We start from the raw sequence: 8,443 nt of genomic DNA on the forward strand, positions 1-8,443 counted from the left end.
GAGGGATATGGTGCCAAATGATACCAGGAGCTCTGTTTTCAATGGTAATTTGCCCCTGGTAGGGTCCCTATATGCACACTGGTCCTGAGAGAGGGGTAAGACTAAGAATGAATCAGAAGACATCCATGCTGCATTGACCAGTGGACCATGTCTGGGTACGTGGGATGGGGTTTCTGAGGCTCTAAGCTGGACCAGGCCCAGGGGAGGGGCTCCACAGAGAGTGTGGGTTAGGTGGCAGCCAAAGTTGGAGGCCCTGGCGATAACCAGGGTGGATACATCTGTTTCCCCCAGCTTGATGCCTTTATGTTGGGATTTTTGCTGGTGGACAGGAGAGTTGCTTCCCTGGAACGGGTTCTGGCTGTTTGCACTTTTGCACCAAACCTGGGCTTGTGTTTGGTTGTTGGATGGAAGCTTTGTGCTTTTTACAGTGTAGCTAACATTAGTTGGAAGGAACACTGAAATACTGGAAGAGGTCACAGTTTCAGGCTGTTTGTGTCCTGCTTCACTGTCTTCATGGGACTGCCAGGGTCAAAGTTTGAACTAATAGATCGTTTTCTTTTTGACTCCCAGCAGAAGAATGAGGCCGCTCAGCAATGCTGTGTCAAACCTGGCCTGCAGGTAAATGTTGCATTAGGACAGATAATAAGTGTAGATCAGATGATTTCCTGAAGAAGCAGCGTCAGGGGAAAACCCTTCATTAAAAATCCAAAACTTCCTCATGATCAGTGTGTTAGACTCGGGACATAAACCAGACCAAGAGTTAGCTTTCAAGCAGCACCAGTTTGAGCCGCCAAATTTCAACTAACACAAATGTTTGTTTGTCAAAAGATTATGAATTTAAAAGAAAGAAGACCAACTGTTAATTTCTGCTGCTTGTATCAAGCTCAGGAGCTAAAAATGCAGGACCTGGTTCTGCTCGCAGGCTCCGGGTCATCTCTGATTTCCTCCATCAGGTTCATTGACCATGTACCAGTCACATTATATTGACCACATCTAACTGAGCTGTGTGAATGCCTTAAATATTCTTGTACAAAACAATAAGGTGAGAAAATCTCGTCCCCACTGTTCCAGCATGTCTTTAGTTCAAATCTCACAGGTTGTCACATTCACAGCTTCTCCTGTTTTTCTTCTCTTTACTATTTCCTCATGTTTCTGATGCTTCCCCGTCTACCTAATCCTCTTCATTTCTAGTGCTTTCCTTGTCCCCACTTCCTGATAAATTGGATGTTTACTCTGTGCTTGTTTTGCCTTGTTGGTTTCACACATATACAGTAATGCTGTCAGGTTTCCTCCATGTGTTTTCTTCTTGGTTTACAGCAGCTATGTCGAGTCTGTCTTTGCTGGTTCATCAGATTTAAAGTTTGCTATTGTGTAATCCTGCGTCCAAAGTCATACTTTTGTCTTTTATAATCTCTGTAAAATTATAAAATCTAAAGAGGATGTGATGTTGAAATGTTGCTGCAGTTCCTGTGAAAGAAAATATGTGAACTCATGAACTCTGCTGACTGGAAACTCTCCCTGCTGCTGCAGAAATGTGTGAGCAGTCCTCAGTGTTTCGATCAGAGGGAGCCTGGTGGTGGAGCAGGACTGCTGAAGAACTCAGTGGAAGGACCCACAGACTCTGGTCCTGATGAAATGTGTGGGGGGGAGGAGGGCTGCATCCATCTGACACTGAAATGAAAACTAAGAACAGCAGAGAGGGGGAGACTTTGAGAAATGAGAGCAGGACATTGATGTTTTCACCAAATCTGAAGGAGAGCATCATCATCTGATGTGATGAGTTCAAAGAGAATAAATGGAACAAGCATGAGATGGTCTTCCTGGTTGGACTTTTAGCTTCATGTGAGAGATTTTACCTTAAAGAGATAAACCTCTGTTACTCTGTTTATTTTGCTTCTGCTGCATTTCTGCATGTCCTCATCCACTAAATATAAAATAGTGTAAATGAGCAGCTTTTGATGTTTGACAGTTTTTATTGTGTCTGAACGTTCCTGCAGTTGGTTTGTGGTTGATGTGGATTTGCTGCTCATGTGAATCCTCCCACAGTGTTTCATTAGCAGCTGTAACCACAGTGACTCTGATAAAACAGGAATTAGCAGAATCCATCTGATATGAAGCTGTGCTTTGAATACCACTTCCCTCCTCTTTGAAGAGTAGTCAGATATCTGTGTTCAGGTTTTTGTACAGCCTCTTCTACACTTTGTATCACTGTGTTTGTAGAGCACAGTAGTAGAGAGCTGTGTCTGCCAGGGTTAGGGCTGCTATGGTCAGATTAGTTGATCGATCTGATGTTTCTGAGTTATATCGATTATCAGGAATATATTCATATGTGCCCCCCTTTCCTCTTTTCCTGAGTATAAACTGAGGAGCCTGAAGGTCAGAATGATGTCTGTACCAATAAAGGTCAGCAACACTGTAACTCGTCTCATAGCTACATGTGAGTTTGACAGATTTTCCTTCTGTTTTAGTGACTTCAGGTTGTTGAGGAGTGATTGAGTCTCCAGCTGTTAGTCCTGGAAAAAGAAAGAAGAAAAGTAGTGAAATGCAGTCTGTATATCTGCTTAATGCAGCAGCTTCAACTAAACTTTAATCCCTGTTCTTAAACTCACCTGTAATGTGAGATAGAAGCAAAAAGAGGTGCAGCAACATGTCTTTGGAGTTATTAAAGCCAGACAGACAGCACATGAACAATGTTCTTCCACTGCAGCACAATGACCAACAAATAATGTCATTGCTCAACTTTAGTGGGCGGGGCCAGTTTAATAGCTCAGCCAATCAAACAGTTTTGTGCTTCCACAGCAGCTCTGTCTCTGTCTCTGATCTTTACTGCTTCATTTCTCTGTTGTCTTTGTCATCAGTCCAATGACACAAGAATCAGAGGTTTAACAGTGTGTGGCTCCCTCTAGTGGATGTTGTGGAGTATTCTGTTGTCTTTGCTCCAAAGGTTTTTGTACAGAGTTTTGCTGTTTCCTGTCACTGTGGGCTGCAGAGCACAGTAGTACACAGCAGAGTCAGACACTGCAGCAGAGGAGATCTCCAGATCTGCACGTTTCTCTGTTTTGTCAATGTGAGCTGAGAATCCCGACACAGCTTGATGAACTGATCCTCCCTCTGTGATGTAGAGCAGGAACTCTGGTCTGGATCTCTGGTATTGTCGGTACCACTGGATATTGTAGATAGAACCATCATATGTACAGGTCAGGTTGATGTTTCCTCGCTCTGCAACAGCTTCTTCAGCACGTTCCTGCTTTATGCTGTTCATGGAGCCCAAAGCTGCAAATGAATGATTCATGTCAGTCAGTCTTTTTCTTCCTTTGTGAGCATAATGAGATGAAGAACTCTGCTAATAATAACTCTGATCAAATCTTGTCACCATGAGACTTTTCTGTGTTCTAACACTCACCTATGCAGTGAGAGAAAAGTACAAACAGGTAAAGGAACATGTTTCAGGTGCTGAAGTCACACAGCAGATGAACAAAGTTCAGCAGAATGAAAAGACTAAGCAGCCTCTCTGCTGCACAGCCTTCTCCTCAACATCAGGCTGGCTGTAGTTCTGCAGGAAGAGACCATCTCATTGGCTGAGTTCAGCACCAGTGGGTGGAGCCAGAGAGAAACCTGTTTAGAGTCTTTATGAACAGCGAAACATCTGCTGGTTGTTTTTACAGCTGTCCTTGTTGCATGTGTGTTTCTTTCAGATTGAAACGTTTTGGGAGGAGAGTATTTGAACAACTAATAAAAATAATAATTCACTGAGATTTAGAGATAAATCTGTTCCTACACTGTTATTAACACTGGGAGCACCGAACGTATCCTATTATGTTTTGGACATGGCTGTGATAGCTGAAGGTGCCATGAGAGAGTGTGTGGTAGATGAGAGAGTTTCCTCCACTTGTGTTCGTTTATGAGGAAGATGTGACCAGAACACAGTGACTGTTAAAGCAGGCGTTAGAAAAACGTACTAGATATGATACAACGTCTTTGTTTAACACATGAAATATTGTGAGAAGTCAGAATTGTGTGTCGTGGCTCTTATCACATGTAACCGAAAGCACAGCAAGTTCCCAGGAGATACAACTCCTGAGAAAGTCCTCCTACACGTCTGTCCCAGGGTGATATGCAACATGCTACACAAATCCTCTTTGTCTGTAGAAAAGAAGCTCGCTGAGACGTCCCCAGAGAGCGCTCGCACAAAGTTATGGTTGCTGCTGCTGCTCACTTGAAGTCACTAAAAGCTTTAAAGTCACATCTCTTGTGTTTCTCCATTTCTTGAAGAGTTGTTCCAACAGCTTGGTACCTCGAGCCGGACTCCACATCTGTCCTACTCATTCCAACAATGTCTGGAAGGTGAGGTCAGCAGCAAGGGAGGAGTCGGAGAGTGATGAGATCTGTAACTACATATACACTGGAGAACCAGAGGTGTGGAGAGCGATGGCCTGAATCCTACAACAGGTCGGAAAAACCTTTTCTGTAAGAGCATAAGACTCATAAGACGGTCAGGGAGCACAGAGTGTGCACAGAAAATGACACATAATAACAGCACATAATAATAGTTATGATAGGAATCAAAAGAATAATAATAAGTACAAAAGGTCAAAGGTCAGCAGTGTCTCCAGACAGTCAAAGGGGAAAACTGATGAACTAGCAGTGTTAACAAACGCAGGTGAAGTCATTTCATCAACAGTTTGGTCTTTTCGTCCAGCTTCCATGAGCTGGAGGATGCTCCCCAACCTGACTCCACTCTGTCTGTTCCACAAAGCAGCTTTAGGGAAGGTTGAGGCTAAACAGTAACACATGTAAGGCAGCCCCATTCATGGATTAATCACCAGAGTATGTTAGAGTTATCTGATGAACTGAAAATGTAAAGCTTGCATGTGACTCCCTTTAAGTGTGTAAACGATGTGAAGTTCAGATGAATTGTAGCCGATGATGCTGAGATCCATTCACTGATTTCCACCTTCACACCAACTGTGTAGTGCAGAATAAAGACAGCAGAATCAGTGTACTGTCAGTGTAGAGGATGCAAATCAGCCCAGAAACATCTGCTTACGTCCATCCATCCATTCTCTTCCACTGATCCGATTTAGGGGGGCGGAGCCATCCCAGCTACTGTAGGACGAGAGGCGGGGCACAGCCTGGACAGGTCACTGGTCTATGGCAGGGTAACACAGAGAGACACACAACCATTCACACTTATGGGCAATTTAGAATCACCAGCTAACCTAACCCCACTAAGCGCACGTCTTTGGACTGTGGGAGGAAGCTGGAGCACACGGACAGAATCCTCGCAAACACCTGCTCACATCTGGTTGAATTCACATTACAAAGAGCAGTGAAGCTCAGATCAGCTGATCACAGCCTGTACTTGAATCAAATCTACTGGAGCTCTCAGCAGAAATGATTGTGAGTTTGATTCTTTTCCCCACACTGAGCCACTACAGCTGATTTTAGGGTTCCCACCTGCTGAATCCACTTTAACCTGTTCTCTGCTCATGTTCCTGTGAGAGGCACAGTCACTCTCTAATGGAGCCAACAGAAAACAGAAATGTCTTCATTTTCCCTCTTTTTCTCTGCTCATGTTCGACTTCACTGATTCAGTCTAATGAAGTGATTCTAATATAATTCAGATTTACACTGAAATAAAGTTTGTGTTCCTGTGTGCTGATAGCATTCATTTACATTAATGTAGCACAAGGTTCAGTTAACTCTGCACTTTTTCCCTTTGGAGTAAAGAAGTTGATGGAAAAAGTCCTGGATGTCTGTACTTTACCTACAACCACCTCTGTGGGATCAGTGATCAATCATTTATCATGTTGTTATTGATCAGTGACAGGTTGATTTCTGTTGGAGAGAAAGATGAAGATTTGAGTAAAGATGAGACTGAAATGAGTCTGTTGTCTTTGTCATCAGTCCAATGACACAAGAATCAGAGGTTTAACAGTGTGTGGCTCCCTCTAGTGGATGTTGTGGAGTATTCTGTTGTCTTTGCTCCAAAGGTTTTTGTACAGAGTTTTGCTGTTTCCTGTCACTGTGGGCTGCAGAGCACAGTAGTACACAGCAGAGTCAGACACTGCAGCAGAGGAGATGCTCATCTTGATTTCTTTTCCCTCCACTTGAATCTTCAGTCCACGAATTTTTTCTTCTCCTACTGATCCTGAAGGTGAGTGTGAGATCAGGAACTCTGGAGGTTTTCCTGGATGTTGTCGATACCAGAAGAAATAATTAGCACCTGTGGTGTATTTGTAGGTCAGAGTAACTGTGCTGCCTTCTACACTGGACTCTTCATCTTTGACTGGAGTGAGGTCTTCACATGTGACACCTGAAGGAAGAGAGAACGTTTTCAATCAATAATTGACGTTAATGAATCCTTTGAAATGAACATAGTTTCCTGTGTAAGTGAGCAGACCTGTGAGAGTGAGAAGAATCAGAGGAAACACACAGTGATGTACTGACAGCATGTTGAGGAACATAAAGTTTGTTTTGTGTTGAACTCTGTTGAATGTGGAGGTTTTTCTCTCTTCTATAGTTCAGTAACAGCTCAGCTCCTCCCTGAATCTCTGCTCCTCCTCTCTGCTCTCAGTCACTCCTCCTCCTGTGCTTCACACACTTTATAACCAAAATGATTTAAGGGAGCCGTGTGACACGTCACACAAGCAGAAGTCACATTAACGATGTAGACAGAGTCAGAGTCGCTGATACTCACAGTTAAAAAGTCTGAAACTTGAGACATTTGGAGAAAAATGTGTAAGAAGTCCTGAATTCAAGAAACATCTCAGAATAGTTTGTGTATGTTGGGAAGGATTTTTGTTCACAACTGTTTTTTCAAATGAAGCATCATCTTATTTGATTTGATCTTCAAACACAAACCTGAGAGACGTCATGTCTGTGGACACGACATGCAGGAGTGTTGTGGTGCAGCAGCAGTCCCAGTTACAGCTGACGCTTTTGGACACAACATCTGTTTTACTTTGTGGCTCCTTGGTCAGTTTGATGGTGTGTGATCCTACAGGAAATATTTAGTTACTTTGCAGTTTATTTAAATGCTACACTTATATTAAAGTATATTGTTGATAAAGCATATAGTTAGAGCTGGACCAGTGACCCTGAATCCTCCTTTAGTTAATCTGGATGTAGCATTTATGTCCAGATGAACAGAACCAACTTTTGGAGATTTACTTACCTGGATGACTGATTGTGCATCAAGACCTCCTTCAGTTACTCTACAGTCGGTGTCGGCTGCTGGGAGACTCCCATGATGCACTGAGATTTTCTTCTTCACTCACTATGTGTTTATACACCTCTCTGTATTGACTCATTCGTTATTATTCATCTCTGGCTCTCTTCCACAGTGTGTCTCTGTCCTGTCTTCCTCCCATCACCCCAACTGGTCACAACAGATGAGCCTGGTTCTGCTGGATGTTTCTTCCTGTTAAAAGGGAGTTTTTCCTTCCCACAGTCGCCAAAGTGCTTCCTCATAGCGGGTCATGATTGTCGGGGTTTTCTCTCTTGTATTATTGCAGGGACTTCACAATGTAAAGCAACAACTGCTGTTGTTATATAAATAAAACTGAATCTACCAGAGTGAACATTTATAGAAGAAGAAATAAAGAATAAGACCTGCATCAGTGACCTTAAACAATAACATAAACACAATATATAAAAGTTAAAGCATAAAAAACTAACTTGTCATTAAGGCGTGTGTCTTTGAAACACAGCCTCTGTCAAGTCAAGCGACATGAAAAAGAAAATTTAACTGGTCGTCAGATAACAGAGACCCAGACACGCTCTCGGCTCAGTCATCGGTTACTAGCGGCCATCATATAACGCAGCTGTGATTAAAGCAGCAGTGGTGTCTTCCAGAGGGAGGGGCTAGCAAAGTAAAATGAACTGGATCATACCTGGATCCTGCATGCATGCAGTACAACACTGTAGCTTTAGCCCACATTAATGTTACCTTTATATTGTAGAGCTTCCTCTGATTGTGTGTCTTCTGAAACTTTTCCTGGACGAGTAGAGCCAGATACAACTCCTTTCCACAGTCCAGAGCAGGTCTGAGGATAAATCACTGACTAGTAGAACCATCGCTTCAGGAACAAGTGACAAATGCATTAATCTAAATCTAGAATAGTAATAGTACACTGGAAAATAAATGAATACTGAACATTACTCATAATAGTAATGGATTGCATTTATATAGCGCTTTTCTAGGCCCTCAAAGCGCTTTACAATGCCACTATTCATTCACTCTCACATCCACACACTGGTGGAGGCAGCTACAGGTGTAGCCACAGCTGCCCTGGGGCAGACTGACAGAGGCGAGGCTGCCATATCGCGCCATCGGCCCCTCTGGCCATCACCAGTAGGCGGTAGGTGAAGTATCTTGCCCAAGGACACAACGACCAGGACAGAAAGAGCTGGGGATGGGTTGATGTTTGGTTTTCTTGTC

Source organism: Rhamphochromis longiceps, linkage group LG18, assembly GCF_057381845.1.
Source record: "Rhamphochromis longiceps isolate RC_006_pf linkage group LG18, R_longiceps_female_GT1.1, whole genome shotgun sequence".
NCBI classification, from domain to species: domain Eukaryota; kingdom Metazoa; phylum Chordata; class Actinopteri; order Cichliformes; family Cichlidae; genus Rhamphochromis; species Rhamphochromis longiceps.